Source organism: Python bivittatus, unplaced genomic scaffold (genome assembly GCF_059951505.1).
Source record: "Python bivittatus isolate LINGU-HERP-01145 unplaced genomic scaffold, Pbiv_v1 ctg000050_np1212, whole genome shotgun sequence".
Taxonomy (NCBI): Eukaryota; Metazoa; Chordata; class Lepidosauria; order Squamata; family Pythonidae; genus Python; species Python bivittatus.
The window spans coordinates 10,200,350-10,218,462 of NW_028277033.1; positions in this window are offsets into that span (position 1 = coordinate 10,200,350).

The window sequence follows — 18,113 nt, forward strand, 5'->3', positions numbered from 1 at the left end:
GCAGAAATGCTCAGCGTCATCTTCTGCTGTAACCTTTGCCCAATCAATATACAAATGGGATGGAACAGATGAAAGGTTTCCCAGAAGAAGGAATTCTTCTCTCGGTGTCCCCCTGTCTGGGCTGTAGTTGTGCCAAGCCAGAAAGAATGAAACAACCTAGATGCAAAGCTGAACCCAGATAAAATACCCCAAGCCCTAGACCATCAGTTCTGTATCAGTCTGAATACAGACATTCTCAGGCTGTGCCTTTAAACTCTGGGGAAAACAAAGAATGGTGTGTTGTATTTGCATCAAGCGCAGGCAGGCAGGCAGGAAGGGAACAAAGTTAGCTTTAGTTACTGCATGGTTCTCAAACTATGCCAAGTGAGGCAGTGGAAGAGGGAAAAGATAGGGAAGGGGCTCTTTATTCCAGCTAGTTGGGGTGGTAAGCACAGCAGATTGTGTGAAGATCGCCACAGAGAGAGGCTGGCTGTGGTTCCCCTTCATTTTACAGGGCTAAGGTTTTGATTTGGTTGTCCCTCTCACCTTGAGGCTAACATCCCCACTGTTTTTGTCCCCCCCCTCCCCCGTATATTCCCCTCTCTCTGATTCTTCCTAGCAGGCCTTTCCACTAGCGCTGATGTTTCTGAATAGTTGCCTTCTCTTTCTCAAGTGTCCTCGGCTCCGCAGCTTGCAGAGGGCAGCCAGATCCACACTGAGAAATGCTGAAGCCCAATTATATCTGCACATAACTCGCTTTGGAAAATGAACATGAACCATGTCAAAAGCTTTTCCAGCATCTAAACGTATTAATATGACAGAATCCTATATCCAAAATATGCATTGGTAAACATAAACTATCCAGCACTCATTTGGTCATTGCTCATGTTTGCACCAGCCATCTCCTGGGGAAGTCTGCCCACTTTGGGATGCCCACTGAAACCCTTGAATATCTAATAGTGTGGTTTCCCATGATTTTGCTTCCTTTTTACCAGTGGTCGTCCTGCCATAAGTGCGTTGCTCGATTCATTGTCTCTGTCCTGTGACTTCTGCAAGGAATGGATTACCTTCCAGTCAGTTGCCCTCCTGGGTCCCTATCTTATTCCTTGCCAGCCTATCCAGTGAGAACCAGATGGTCCACATAGTCCTCTGCTTTCTTCAATGGGAGGGAGGGAGACAAGGTGTCTGCAAGGTGAGCCTGGCTCCATCAAGGGGAAAAAAAGAGCGACTGTGAGTCCATAGAGACATTCCCAGGATTAAAGGAGAAAGATTGACCCATCAGAAAGAAAGGAAATACAAGAGATTCAGGATATCTGTTCCACTGCTCCTGCAAACCTTGCTTTGGAAGAAGCCTTTTAAACTTAGGGTTTCTGTACAAAGGTTCTGTACAGAGTGTGGTCGAAGAAGGCAACACAACAACTGCAAAGGTGCCATCAAAGCTCCATGTGGTTTTTATGCCTATTGAGCCTGCAACACACCTAAAAATGGGTGGAGCTTCAATCACATGGCCACCATCTTAACTTTTTTGAACCATAGCCTTCAGACACCCCTGCTTCTGTATCTTTGGATTCTACCTGTTAGACAGTCCTTAGGTGAATGGATGTCATTGAAGAACTGGACAGCCATCTTCCTTTGGGATCAGAAGAAAAGAGCCACCTCGAGAGAGATCAGTGGCCGGAACCTGAAAAACACCCCAATAGACAGCACCACTCAGGACCTGGTCTGACCTCAGAAAATTAAGCAGGACTTGGATGAGAGACCATCCCAACAGTCTAGGACTGTAGAATAGACTAGGAAGTCCAGAAAATATCTCAGAAGGAATCAGCAAGCAACTTCCGTATGTGATGTGATGTGACGATGTGATGCGATGTGATGCAAAGGGGCATTTTTTAAACAAAGCAGCTGTCTTCTAATTTGGTGTCTTCCAGTTGATTCAAGTTCTGAGAGTGATGGTGGAAGGACCTCGGGTTTTTAGAGTTTTCAGTCCAATATAACTACGTCCACTTTGCACCTCCTGGGAGCTCAACAGCCATATCTGGGCACCTGTTTGGATACATACAAGGCTCTGTGCTGCATAGACACAATAACTGGGGGGAAATGGCACTGAACAATAACAAGAGCTTTGAAAAAGTGTTCACTGAAAGCACTATAACCAACTCAAATGGGGAACAGTGTTTGATATCCATTAACACGGCATGAGGTAAATTGTTTCAGCTCACTTCTACTTTCTATCATGTTTCCCCCCCTTTTTTTCATGAAAATATTATAGAGTACAGCATTGACAAAATGGCAGGGTAATTTCCCCTTTGGACAAATATTTTAAATCAGAGGCAATTAGTCCTACACTTTTTTTGTTGTTTTTATGCACCTCTTCTTTATTTGGTTAATACGCATTTCAATCACCTTTAGCCAGAACAGGAGGGAAAAAGAAAACAATGGTTGAAAATGTCTCAGAAACACAGCAGGCCCTTGAAAGCTTACCAGGGTTCCTTTAAGGTATTGTTAAACAAATCAAGGGAAATCACGAGAGAAAGGGATGTGGCCATGTGGTGCATTTTAACAATAGTTGTCGTCACAATGAGCGCACCCACTGGGAGTGACTGACAGTTTTGCAGGGCAAGTTTGGGAGGATTTTTGGCACCAACGTTTTACAAGGAGACAGACTGCAGCCTTCTTAAACTGTGGATTCTGACCCATGATATCTATTGTTCATAAAAACAGAGCTGTGACAAAATCAAGAAGATACAGATGCAAACTTAATGAGGTAGTAAACACTAGGGTGTTTCAAACAATTAACTTTAGGGTTTGGTAATAAAAGGGGCATCCTCAGAGTATAGTCAAAAAAGTCAAGAGAGAAGCCAGGATAATGCAAGGAAATCTTTTTTTGATTGCACCTTCATGGCTGCCATCATGCCTTTTTGACCATACCCTGCAGACATCCTGAGGGAATATCCTGAGAACATGCACATGGCCACAAATTTAAATGTATTTGAAAAAGGAGTAAAGAAAATGATTGAGGATGTATCCAAAGATATTGGCTGTTCACTCCAAAGGATATACATCTTTTAAATAAAATAAATAAATAAAAATCTCATCTTTGGCATGTCTTAAATCCACCTGCTGGGAAGAAACCCTCAAAGCAACTGGGATATTCAAAAGTTGTTTAATAGCATTCAGAGAGATCTTATGGGGAAGAAGGGAGAAAAAAAGCTCATGAAGCTTTTAGATGGGACTGTACCATGTACATTTCAAAGGCAGGATGGACTTCCTTCCCTGTCTCCTCTCCATTGTTGGACATTAAATAAAGCTCTATGTATAAATACAGCCTCTGGAGCAAATTGATGATGAAGAATGATTTCTCGGGGCACAGAAGGATGTTCCTTTGGGCCAGGACAAATTTCAGCTAGATTTCCACCACACACAGAAACTAGCTCTTGCTACCTCAAATTTTAAACAGCAGATCATCTTATTGCTGTCCTCAAATCAGGATGGTGAAAGTTGCAAATGAGAACATAAATAAAACTGGGCTGAATTTTTGTCACATCTCTCTAAGTACCATCAGAATTGTTGTGAAGTTCCTCCTTTGAAATAACTTTTGGTCTGGCTGCCCACAAAGAAGAAAGTTTCATTTCCCTGCATGAAACCTGAGCGCTTTTCAGGGGATGCACTTACTCACATTTGGAGCTCCTTAGATGTTTTCACCAAGGAGGTTCCCCAGGTGCCCCTACATGAAATTTCAGGAGCTGTCATGACCAGTGAATGCATATCCAGTCCTTACCATCGTCAGAGGCAGTTGGCGGGCTGCTCTTGGAAACAGATTGCTCAACTAGATGGACATTCAGTCTCATCAGGCAAGGTGATCTTTATGTCTCATTTAGTGAAACTTTTGCTTTTATAAGTGCACATGAATGGGCAACTGCTAGGTTCACAGGCAAGCTGTCACCAAATTAGTTTTTCCATTTTCAGCAAGAGGCGCTGAAATGGAAGAGTAGAAGCTGACACGCTGGTTCCCTGGAGTGCCTGGGAAGTCACGAATTAGGAGTTCTGCTTCCAAGCCTGTCACTCAGACCCCTTTTCACCAACAGGAGATCTGTCTTATCGCCACTGCTCCTTTTCTCATGAAAAGGATACACAGAATGCCTTGTGACCCACAGAAATGAATGCAGCCCCGAAGAGAGTGGGGCTTGCTATAGAAATGATGGCCTTCACGGTGGGAGGTGTAGAACCATTTGGTGTGAGATAAAATGTGAGAAATTAAGAGGCCTGGAGGAATGAGATTCTTCATGGCCATTTCCCAGCATGCAAAGCGAAGGAAAGCCAAAGTCCTGGATTCACAGAAGGAAAACTGACATCTACTTTCCAGAAATATGAGTAGGACCTTCCTTAGGGTTAATCTTCATAGTAATCAATATTTATTATGGTCTATGACCAGTCATATTCCCCAAACCAAAAATAAATTTAAATAAACAAACTGAATTTTTATATACAAGGAGTATTTATGTAAGCAGAATAATAAGGAAGATGATGCCGAGAGGAAAGGAGCCATATTTACTAATAATATCCATAGTTATGCTATCTTTCACTTCCACTGTTAAAACCCTATTGCTAATTACCCAAATCTTGTTTAGTTCAGTTATTATTTATCCCTAATGCTTGTTTTGGACTGCTGTAAGGTGCTCAGTGAAACGTGACAATGCTATTTTGTTTGCATCTTGGTCTCAGAGATAAAACTCTGAGATCCAACTTAGGTAATTATTTAAAATATGTTAAGTTAACTTCGGTGGAGTCCTTGGGGTTCTCTGAGCTTGTTAAAGTTAACTTCTGAAGAAAATATGGACAAAAGAACCAGAACCAAGTGAATGGCAAGGACACGTGTGTGTAGGGGAACTGGGGCTTGGATTTAGCAATGGGCTGCCCACCACATCTGAGTGTAGTTCAGGGGGCTCCAGCAAAAGGAAGTTGAACAACCAGCATATAGCTGCTAGGGGGAAGGAAGAGATGATGGGCTATTTATGAGATGATAGAGAACTGATTGCTTTTTTTCAGGGCCATATATTATTAGATTGCTTCAAAATCAAGATTAACATTTACTGATTGTAAGAAGGTTCATTCCACTCTTCGGCTGAAGAGATTTCTATTCTTAAATCAGCTACAAAACAGTCCATAGAGAAGAACCTAAATAAAATGGGTCAGTTACTGAAATCTGAAATGTGTAGGAGCAGCAAATGTTCTCCACATTTTCAATGTGGCACAAGAAGCCTCCAAATGTTGTGAAACAGGTGACTGGATAGTCATAGTCATTCTGTTTCACAGCAGGTGAGGATCAGTTTTCACTGGAAATTCAAGGAATGGTGTCTTCAGACTTCCCTTTTTTCAGACTGTTACGGTGGTGCGTGGGACTCAGATGATCTCCCTATTTTAATATTGCACTGTTCAAATTAAACTTGATTGTTTCCAAAACTTTACAAATTTTCTATCAAGCCCAATAGGTTCCAAGGAATAATCATCTGATGACAAGATAATCCTATGACAATGAAATTTTGCCAAGTACTTTACATGGACAACCACTATGATTACCAGATAGCACACAGGCTTTTAAGACTCTCTCCCCAAAACAATGAGCAGAGTCACCCTGAAACATCCTGCAACTTGGGAACAGTGGGGTGGGAGGGAAATGAAGACTTGCAGGACTTGTTGAAAGCAAGTGCTCTGGTTGCAGGTGAGTTACAATCTCCATCATTTTTTCTGTGCTTTCAGGTGAGGAATATGTAGCTTTCTGAATGTAGAAAAGTAATGTCTCCTTTGAGTTGAACTTGATTCCTGATGATTTCATGAACAAATTCATGCCGTTTTCTTGGCAAAACCTGGTTTGTCATTCCCTTTTTCTGGGATCTCTGTGGGTGGGTGAGTGGGTGGGGGGAGGGGGGTGTATTTACTTTACAATCTAGGCTACAACTCTGAGGTTTCCTGGTCGAGTCCCATCAAAGTAACCAGCCTTCAAGCACAGTTGGTTTAAGAGTGATAGTCTCTTCAGTTGTTGCAGAGCTACATTTCCCAGCAGCCCAACTAGCGTGGAGATCTGCAATTACAGTTTCACAACATCTTGGAGGCCATAGGTCCTCTATCCTTGTCCTCCTGGGTATTTAGAAACTCTCTTTAGCTTCATTAGTGCTGTTGCTCACAGTTGCTACAGCTTATATTGTGTAGCAACTAGGCATTTCAGTGAGATGTGTTCGAAAGCCTAAAGTCATCTTAACTGTGCCAAAGTTGTCTAAGGACAACTAAGAAAGTTGCTGTATTTTCTTCCCCAGTGGAATATACAATATGAAATATTTATGATACTGTGACACTGCTTGTGCCTATGAGGGAAGGTGGGCATTGCCTCTGCTCAGGGTCCCCAAGCTGTGCATTTATTCTTGAAATGACAGCACTTTTCTGAATCATTGTCTTAGCAGGTGAGGCCAGCCAGGTTAATTCTGGGTTGTTGAGTTGCCCTTGCCAGCTGCTGCCGCTGAGTGATTCCTCCTGATTTGCACCAACTGCCAAGCTGGTCTCAGTACAGGAGCAACCTATTTCAAACCCAGCAAACTCATGACAAGCTCAATATCTGGTGGGAATGGACAGAAATGGCACTTGTAATCAATGAAGGCTCCTGCAGGGTTGATTTCCTATTAGAAAGGATTCTCAGGCCAGGGAGAAAGATGACTCAATTGTGTGATCATTGCTGCCTTTTCAAGCATCATTCAGTATTAGCCAGATCTTTGGGGGGGGGGGGGACTTTTTATTAGTCCATCTAGTTCATTCAGTGTTCATTGTGTAGGTTTTTGCCAGTCAATCTCCTACCAGGGTTTAAGCTGGATGAACAATACAGGTCCAACAGAAGTCATGGGAAAGTCCATACCTGCAGAACTTCACCACTTCACAGGGAGCTTTTGTTGATGGAACTTCTTCAGATTCATTCTAGGTGTGAACTTTGCTTATCTTAAGATGTCATACATTCAGTGAAGTACTATCAAGGAGACCTCCCATCGAAGTACTAATCCAGCATGCCCCTGCTTAGCTTTTTTTGATCAGCCAAGATTGGCTAGGCGTTGATAGCTAGTATCAACTATACACACACACACACACACACACACACAGGTACGTGCGCATACACGCACACGCACAAGGTTTGATTTTTACTTTGGCCACATTATGAATTGTTGACTGTGACTTTATGAGGAAGATTAATGCAGAACCTAATCATGTTGGGGCACAAGGTCTATATACTTACAACATTGGGTTTCATTAAGAGATTAAGAGCTCACCCTCTCTCTCATCTACCACGCACAAATTTCATGAACCAAAAAGCTACTCAGAATCCTTTAAGCATTATGAAATACTGTTAACACAATTCTGCCTTTAAGCTCTCAAATCTTTTTCTATTTTTTTTTTTTAACTTGGTGAAAATAAAGGATATAAAATATTTTCTCCAGCTCTTATTTCCATTGTTCTTTGCATTTCCAAGACTTTCACATAACTACAGTAATTATCTTACCTTCTTTGGACTGCAAGCATTCAGTGAACATCCTAAGTGATATCTGAGTCAGTGTGAGAAATATGATGACCTTCCTCCCCCGTCAAAGCCACCCCATTCATCCCCACAGAGAAGACCACAGACATTGTACAATACATTTCAGTGGGAGTGAGCACTGATTGTCATTGTTACAAGAAGAGTATTTACAACTGATAGGCTAAATGTAACCTCTCTCAGTTTTATCACATATGAAGTGTTTGAGTCCCAATGATGTTGTCCTCCCCCACCCTGCTCAGAAGATGTAGAGACCAAAACAAAGGAATCTAGGCCAGTGAAATAGACCCTCAAGGGTTATCCCAAGAGCAGAATTTCAAGCTACCTCTGCAAAGAATGGGGGGATTTTAGTGCAAGATTCCAATTAAATTAACATTAAACAATCATTTAAAGACATAGCTTTAAATCCTTTGAACTAGTCAAGTGTACTTAATGATATGAATCATTGGACTATTTATAGATGCTAAAGGCTAAGTTGTAAAGAATTCTATAACTATAACTATCCATTTGACAGCTGAGATTTTTCATTTAAGCACTTTGTACTGATTCAGTGACGGTGATGCATTTGTAATAATTTTATCAAATTTTTAAAAAACGGACAAAAACTAACAAGAATTAATAATCAAGAAAGAGAATAGAAAGAAAGAAAAAATAAAGAGAAAGAAAGAAAGAAAAAGTGCAGAAAAAGAAAGAAAAAAGAAGAAGCAGAAGTACAAAAAAAAAAAAGAATGGCTTCCGACTTCTTTTACAGAAGACATAAGTAAAACATACATTAAACTCTTACTCTAAGATTTCACATCCATTTTTTCTATACTCTATTAATTTTACTAATAATCAAATTCATATATCATAACTTCATTTTTTTTCTGTTTCATTCCTGCAAAATGTCCATAAGGGGCTTCCAACTAGCATTAAAATTATCCAATGTCTTTTCTCTAATCAAAGCTGTCTATTTCTCCATCTCGGCTGACTCCATCAACTTTACAATCCATTCTTCCATCGTAGGTAATATTGAGTCTTTCCACTTTAGACCATATAAAAGTCTCACTGCAGTTATCATATATAAAAACAAAGGTCCATGAGATTTTTCCAATTTTTATCCAAATGTCTCTAGTTTTGATTGTATATTAATCTTCAGAATCTTCTGAATTAATATATGTATTTGAATTCAAAACTTTTTAGCATTATTACAAGTCCACCAAAGATGATAAAAAGTCCCTTCTTGTTGTTCACATTGCCAACATAAGTTTAAAGTCCCTTTATGTATTTTTGACAATCTTTTTGGTGACAGGTACCATCGATACATCATTTTCTAAAAATTCTCTTTAAGATTATAACATAAGGTAAATTTCAAACCTTTCTTCCACATATTTTCCCATTGTTCCATTTGTATATCATGTCCAAAATTTGTAGCCCATTTTATCATGCAGTCTTTAACTTGTTCATCTTCTGCTTCAAATCTCAACAGGAGTTTATACATTTTAGCAATAAGATGTTCATCATTAGTACATAACTCAACAATGCCTCTTTCAAGCATATGTTTTTACAATGTCCTATACTTATTAAGTTTTGGGAGAAAGTAGTGGACCATATAAATATGATTGTGCAACAAAAGCTAAATTTTTCAGAGGATAATACTCTTTTGAACTATATACCTAGTACATGGAACTTGACAAGTGGACAATGCAAATGGATTCTTCATGCCCTTAGTATGGCCAAAAGACGGATATTGCAAAACTGGAAAGATGAATGTATGTTCACTCAATGGATTGAAGACCTGATTGCACTTGCTACTTATGAGCGGATTGCCTATAGACAAAGACTTTGTATGGACAAATATAATGAAATATGGGACTCATTTATACAAAATACACTGGGTTAAAAAAAAAGAAGATAGTCATATAACCCTATTAGAAATATATATTAGTAATATTTATATTAGATAACCATATATAGAATTGGAACTGTTTACTGTTATAATGATATATATATATATTTCTTTTTATATGTTTCACTTTTTTGTTAAAGCACTTTTATGTATTAAAAAATAAATTTAAAAATAGGACATAAATCAATTTCAAATACAGTTTTATCACATTCAAAGTCATATGTCTTTTTATCAGCCTTATATCTTTCTACTAATTGTACATGTGAAAACCATTAACACATATATCCTTCTGATGTCAAATCTTCTCTTGCTTTTATTTTAAATTCACCCTGATAGCTTTTGTTTTAAATGTCACCATAAGTTAACCATTTCTGCTTAATTACCATTTCTCTTCTATTATAGGTTTCTTGTGGTGATAGCCATAAAGGTATTTTTAGACGCAATCTAGATTTATATCTACTCCAAATTCTCAAACTGGCACGTCTAATAAAATGGTTTTTGAAATGTACATTAACCTTAACTTTGTTGTACCATAAATAGCCATGCCATCTGAACCTCAAATGATGTCCTTTTAAGGTGATGCATTTGTGAACGTTCAAAGCCGTCACAGAGACCACAACTGGAAGGGCACACTCCATCTCTTTTGTGTTTGTGAGGGATGTTAAAGAGATGAACCATAAAGATGTTGAAAAGATGTACATGTAGAAAACTTTTGCTTCACCATCACAAAACATAAACAGCCCACAATTCTTAAGTATGCCATACGTAAGAAATAATGAGGTCTCTCTCATCAATCTGCATAGCAACCAGGTCAGAATTTTGGCTAATAGATGTAGCTCCTGTCCTTCAAGTGTCCTCTCCCTTCTTCACAAAAACAAACAAACACATCAATAACTTAAAACAAAATACCGCCTCTCTGGGTTTCTACGCCTCCTATAATGACAGACCTCTGTGGCTTTTCGGATTCCTAATGCTGGCATCTTGGCGGCCCTGCCCTTGGTCCCGTTCTCTAATCATGCCAAAAGTGACATTGCAAGATCCCAGGATCTGGGAGGTAGGCTGAACCAAGAAAGTCCTCCAGGGACAACAGAGACCATCCCTCCCAGGTCTGGTCTCAGGGGCCCGGGAATAGCTCAACACGCCTTGACGTTTCTAGCCATCGATGACAGTGACTCAGAGTCAAGAAGGCCCCCCTACCTGGCTTTGTCTCTCTGCCTGGATGGCCTCTTTTCCTTCTCTATTATCACATTTGCTCACTTGTTTTATTAGCGTGATATTGAATTTGGCTTCTCTCTCTTCTGGAGATGGAAATAGGCTCTGGGGATAGAAACGGCTTCTCCAAGACTCCAATATTCTATTTTTGCTCCACTCTGTTCACGCCGTTTATTTCTGTATCTGCTGCTCCTTTGGTTTTCTCAGAGTGATTCCAGCTAATAGTGAGTGTAATGATCTGCCACTGCTACACTACCAAAGAGATGTGGCCACATGCTGAGACCAATCAGAACAAACAAAGACCAATTAAAATGAAACAGTGCTTTCCTTCCTGGACAGGCCATGCTGGTGATCCTAGTCAGTGATAGAAGAACTGTAGGCGTCTTGGACTACAGTTTTCATCACTTCCGACCTTGAGTGGTGCTAACTAGAGCTTATGGGCTCTATTGTTCAAAACACCTAGGTGGTAGCAAATTAGCAACTTGGTCCTATAATCACAATAGAAATCACAGTAATATCAACCACAATATCCTGATCCCTTCTCCACTCATTGTGGACCAATTTATCCTTAGAGACCCCTCTCTTACCATTCTTCTGACTGACCATTTTTGGGGGCTGACCCTTCCTTATCCATTTATTTATTTACATTCTCAACTTGTCCTCCCTTTAATTACATTGTTAAAGCATAGGCAGGCCCTATCTTATGTTTTCAAATCAGTCTACAGGATCTCGTGGTTTTATGAGAAACTTCATAATTAACTGATACTGTTATTACTATTGTCAATGTTCAGAGTATGTAGGTCGGGCACAAACCAATACATATTGTGTTGCCTTATTAAATGACCTATATACTTTCCAAGTCTAGATTTCATTCTTTCCACCCACAGAATGCCTTAGACCAAAGGGTAACCTCACCGGTGGCTCTTCCTAGAGCCAAAGTGGGCATCTGTTGTGTGAGCGGACTAGTGCTCCTGATCAGTGCCCAGCATCTACAGAGCTCTTTGGGGGAGCCAGAAGGGACCTCTAGGAAGAAAAATAGCTCAAAAACAGAACAAGAGAGTGGGGCCCTTTGGGTTTCTTTTGCTGCTTTCCTTTGAATTTTCCCTCCGCCCAGCTGTTTTTCTCCCCAGTATCTCGAAAGCATTTCCGCCAGCTCTCAGGCTGGGGGATTCCTTCTGCAACCTATGTTCCACAGCCAAGAACTGACAGACATGCTTTCATGGCATTTGAGAGAAAAGCAGCCAGGAAGGAGGAAGCACAAGGATGTGCAGGAAGCGCCCTGTTTCCTCTGCCGCTTCTTTTCTGCAGACTGTTCCCTTCAGAAGGACAGCTGGGTCATTTTAGATCCAGGCTTTTGTCCCTTCTGCAGACATTAAAGTGCATCATTTTGCCTCTTTCAAATGTTGAAAAGAAAACCATGCTACTTTTAGGCTCTCCTGCTCATTGAAATATGTGAGGAGATAATTTCTGTCCCAAAGACTTGTCTTGGAGATGACAACTGCCTTTCCCAGTCACTCTTCACCAAGGTCTTTCAATTTGTGGTTCTAAGTCACACCTTTTCTTCCTGTTGTTTAGATGCTCCTTAGAGATTAAGGTTTTCATCCCTGGACTGCCACCATCCACCTAGTATATGAACCTGCAATATTCATGACCTCCTCTTTCCTCCCCTCCCGTCTTCCCTCTTCCTTTCTTTAGGAAAATGGAACTGATTTTGCTATACTATGATACTTAATCCCTTCTTCTAGCCCCAGATATTTCCCTTGCCTGTCCATTTCCTCCTTATGCTTGGAGAAATGTCTGCTGGCCTAATGCATCTTGTACAAGAAGAGACAATAGGGAACAATCCTTTGTCTTAATTTCTTCCAGAAGCACATGCAAACACAACTAACTAGAAAGACATTAGCCAGAAACTTTGTTCACAAGGGGGGAATATGTCAGGCTCCAACTGATTCCTGTTGGAGTCTCTTATTCTCGTTGAAGGAAAGACTCATGTTATCTTGTTCTGCTGCTTGGGACTGAGTGTATAACATCACCGATGCAAAATCATCTTTAGGAATCTTCTTAATTAGACCCCATGGGAAAGGATGCACTCAAACATACTCATGCTCTTGGGCATATAGCAATCATCCTGTATAAAGCAGATATGTTTGCAGTGTCAGTAGGACTTGGACTGGAAACATTACTGAATTCAAGCTTCTGTTCACATTATCCTAAATGGCCTGTATTTGGTGAGACATCTCTCGCTCTTTGCAAGTGAAGACTGTGGAACAAGTGAGAAGAAACTGTTTCATTGACAAAATTCCTAACTCTAGGCACTGTCAGCATCAACATCATCTACGCTGCCCAGGACTACATGACAACAGGTCATAACAGTCCCTGAAGTTGGGCTAACATGTGTAGAAAGGAGTCGCCTCCTCAAAGGGGCGTCCTCCTCACAAAGATGCAATGTTTAAATTAACATAGTATTAAAAGCTATCTCCCAGCTTGCTGGAAAATTTCTCCCATTCAGAAAGTTTTGCCATCTGCTTCTCAGAGTACTAGAAGCTTTCTTTGAAGGGTTTCGAAGTTGCATCATTGCTGCAAGGTGGTTAAGCATATGTGTTTTTTCTGTTTCACACCTCTCTATCCCACTGTACTCTCCTTTATGGGGAGTTCATACTTCCTCATGGCTGGGGGTGGGGGATGGGAAAAGTTCCTTCACAATCTCTTTCTTTGAGAAAGCATGGGAAATCAGTGAGCTTCTGGTAGGGATGGGCAGTGGTTTGGATGTCTGCGCTCCCCAAGAAAAGACCTGCTTCACCTTGGGGAAAAGAAGCTGCTAACGAGTTTCAGATATCTGCAATATTTGGGCCCTCAGAGGCTCCAAAGCTTCCTCTTGGAATTGTTCTCTAGAATTGCCCAGCTCTATTTATGGTGCAGCGTGATCTTCTTTCTCCCCAAAAGACTAAGAAGCTGGATGAGAGTTTGAAATTTTGTAAGCCAAGTAAGAATTGTCAGCTACAGAACCTGGGCACTGCAACAGCAGTTTCTCTTTGACCGTTGCTTTGCTGTTCTTAACCACAATTTCTCTCTCTCACCATCAGAGAGAGCAATGCCTTCAAAAGACAAAATAGTTTCTATGAATATAAGCCACCGTGCAGTGCAGGCACACGTGTTTTCTCCTTGAATGTCCTCTCTTAGTCTAACATAAAGAAAAGCATTTGCTTCACAGCTCAGAGCGCTAAGACAACATACGTGGTTGCTCAGATCCCATATTTTCCTTGCTGGCTATGAGGCTTCCTTGGAACTAAAATCAGCTCCTCAGTAGTTTAAGCTTGTCCTCTGGCCTCATCTGAACCACACAAGGTGGTTTTCTAAAACTAGGAAGCAAAGGTCATTTAGCTTGCTTTATCAAGGAGACACGTAGGCGGCAGCACCACGGCCAGTTTGAGCTTGTCACTTGCAAGACAGAGACCTGATGAGCAACAAAATCAGATGAGCCATACATATTACTGATCACACTTTTGGAGCTGTGTTGTGTGTTTACCCAGAGGCAATGGAATGCCTTCTGGGGATTGCAACTGATGGATGATTTTACAATAGCCTGCCACCAAATAGACTTCGGGGTTGCACAGAGGCATTCCAGACAGCCCTGAAATGACAATAGCTCTCCAAAGCACCCTACGTTGCGAGTCCTGAGGCTTGAAGGTTTGTGCTGATTTTGTAAAGATCTCAGAATGCGTGACTGGACTACCTAAAACAGGTATAGACCATTTCCAGTCCATGCCTTTTTTATATATGTGGCATATGCTTGAGCACGTAACAGATTTATTCCTCAACCATTTTTGTTATATTGGGGCAGAAAATCTGGGTGGAAAGAAAATAGGCAAGTTCACTTATCCTGGGTTGCTTTTCAGCCTTTCAGAATCTTGAAGCGATATATCATGATTTCACCTTTTTATTATCATGATAATTAATGTTCAGGTTACAGTATATTGTTAATACTGGTGTGTGTGTGTGTGTGTCTTCTGTTAACTAGCTTAATGCTAAATATAAAGTGATTATGGAATGATTCATAACGTGGCTCCACACACTTAGTTTTATTTTTAAAGGAAAATGATATTCCATACCCCACCCCAGTCCAATTAAGAATTTGGACCCCAATGCGTTCCCAATGAGAATAGGTTTGAATGCCATCCCTGAATTACCTACAATATTCACAGCTCCAGAAAGTCTCAAATATTGTCCCATTTACTTCACCCACATTTGTCTGCTAGTGTTCATTTTAAAAGTTCACATGAAGACCTTACTTACTTACTTAAAGATCTTAAGTGGCTTTCCAGATGCAAAAAGCTTAAGGAGATGTTTTTATGGTATCTGGCATTCCTGCTGAAGGATCCTGGGAGAACTGCATTTCCCGGATTGTCTGCTCTCCTAGCATTATAGGAGAGGTTGGGGTGGAGTACAGATAACTCCAAGGGCTACTAGCCATGCCACCCCAGCATTTTGCCCTCTGCCTTTCACACATCTGTCTACTTGACTAGAAATTCACAAGAAAATATTGCATAATACAATTATAATATTGACCTTGTAGCTTTAAAATAAAATGGATTGACTCCCCTACCCCAGAACAGCCATTGGAATGAGACTTCTCTAGCCACGGGTATCTAAGGGAGTGGGTGGCAGCAAGAGGGGCAAATGATGGGATGTGCACGATATCACACAGACATGATTTACATACTTGGGTCAGACGTTGGGCTGAAAATATGTAAGGATGGAATTTGCATTAGGAAGTTGCCCCACACATGCCATCACTTTGCCCTCGTTATGGTTTGCTGTGGACAAGACTCTCTCTGTTGTTGTTCAGTCGTTAAGTCGTGTCCGACTCTTTGTGACCCCATGAACCATATTGCGCCAGGCCTTCCTGTCCTTCACTGCCTTCCTGAGTTTGCTCAGTTTCATGCTCATTGCTTCAGTGATGCTATCTAACCATCTCATCCTCTGCCGTCCTCTTCTCCTTTTGCCTTCAATCTTTCCCAGCATCAGGGTCTTCAAGGTCTTTTCCAAAGAGTCCTCTCTTCGCAAAGACTCTCTCTAGCTTCACAAAAATGAGGTCAACCTCTTAGCTTCCTTCCTTCCTTGCCAGGAACTACAAAGGGTAAGATGCTGTGCAGATTCCTGCAGAATCTAATGCAGGCCACTTTCTTCACCCAAATTTTATTGTCACCTATATTTGGACAGAAACGGAAAATCAACTTGGAAAGCAAGGTGCAAGGTTTGGCCTAATCCAAAACAGTGTTTTTCCAAGCAGAATTTGATTCATTTTTTTTTAACTGTAGTTGAATATGTCTAGCAAATAATCATGACAATTACATTCCCTTTTGTGAAGCAAAACGTGTATCAAAGTAAAGTACTTATCAAAAGCTGGAGTAGGCCTGAACTCCAAAGTAACCATCACATCCTGATACTTGAGAAACTGTATGGCAAATGCCAGTCAAGGATTTTGGTGTTGGGGAAAAAAATGTATTCATCAAAGGGTCTTAACCTAAACCTTCATTGCAGTCCCAATAGCATTCCTGTTAAGCATCATTAACAAACAAGCATACATCGTCTGATATAACCATACACATTAACCTTAGGGAAGAAGGCAACTAGCAACTTAAAGAAGGTCAAGGATGACTAGGATAGTTCAACAACAACAAAGATCAGCACAACTGAAGCAATGCCTTTCTAGTGAAAGAAGGTTGTGAAAGCTGAATGAAGAAGAACAAGAGAAAGAAGATAGACATATTTGAAAGATGGATTTGGAGAGAGGTTCTGTACTAAGAGTATCAGGGACTGCAAATAGAACCAATTAATCTATCCTGTAACAAATAAAAAGTGACTGTTCCCTCGAGGTAACAATCAGCAAGCAGAAATCCATACCTTGGGCACGTGGAGTGAATGTGATGCAGTAGAAAAAATGATTATGCTTGGCAGAGCTGAAAAAAAGTAGAAGACAATGGGTAAGGTGGATGGATGTAATCAAAAAGATTGCTAGAATGTCCTTGGAAGAGCTGCACATGACTGGAAGTTCAGGAAGGTCGGTATTTGTCCATGGAGTCACCAGGAGCTGAAAGGAGTTCAGTGACGTCTAACAGAGGAAAGATCACCAGACTTATGCAGAATAGGAACACCAATAACACACATTAGAAATATAAATTTGGGGTGGGGATGGGACCACTCAGACTTCATGTTTTGTCAGGGGAATCTGCTGCTCCCACAGCTGAGCAATGAAACTAACAATTGTTCCTTCCTCATTGCAAATTATATCCAATAATTTAGGAACAACCGTAATAAGTGGTTCTTCCACTGCATCCTATCCCACCCCATACTTTTGCTATCGGGTGTAAAAAAAAAAAGGCAGGTATGTAATCTAAGAAATTATAATCCTGCATTCACTCTGCCTCCGGTTCTACCGAGAACAAGTGCTCGTTCATAAAAAAGATTGCTATTCTTCTTAAAACACCCCAGACTCTCCCTCTGCTTGCTGCTTCCCTTTGGGAAGATCCTGCTTGGCACCTGGTTGACCAGCAAGTGCCTCTACCTGTGTTGAATTGGACTGCAGGAGAAGGGCTGAGCCAGTCTGTCAAGCTCCAGAAGCAGAATCCATGCTGTTGCTGGAGAGTCTTTCTGGAACTTCTGGGGCTCCTCTTCCTGCCTTGCTACTGTGGTGGACGGGTGGGGTTTGATTCCAGAAATGTTATGTGGCAGGACAGTTAATCTGCAGATGAGACTATATTACAGCCTACAATGCAACAGGTCCAGCCTGTCCTCATTTTCTCTTCTCTCTATAGAATGGGATCTTCAGAGAAATGTCATTTGTTGATCTCATGTCTGAATCTGCTGCCAAAAGAGAGTAGGAAATGGAAGACACATCTTTTACAGTAACCCAAACAAAGCAAAATTGGGCCAATAAATTTACTGGGATTGAAACGTCGCAGAACAATATGCAAGATTTCTGGTTTTAGAGTTCTACAGTACACTAAAAATAGAGATATGCGGAGCTGATAGAATTTTGCCTCAGTAAAAAACAATTTCTGTCTAGAGTTGGCATGATGATAAGCCAGTAATGCATTCGTTGTTAGTATGTCAAAACTTTGTTTATGTTAGTTTATGAAAAATGAAAATGATGACCTTTTGCAGAAGTCATACAGTTTGCAAGGGAAACCAATAATTTTTTCTGAGCAAAATTTACACTGACAAGGGATGCCAAGGAAAAAGTGGGGGCAGGAAGGGGGCTAAGATGAAGACCCTGCCCTCATTCTTTTCTGAGTCTGAAAAAAGGTCTGGATGTAGGAGAATTTAGCTGCCCGTCCCATGGACATGGGCATTTTACATCTCCTGGCCCAGTGCGAAACAACCACGGTGGTTTCCACGTTCACCCACTCCCAAAGCTATTTGAAGTGAATTTATTCCACAAATCTGTCAGACACTGAAGAAAGT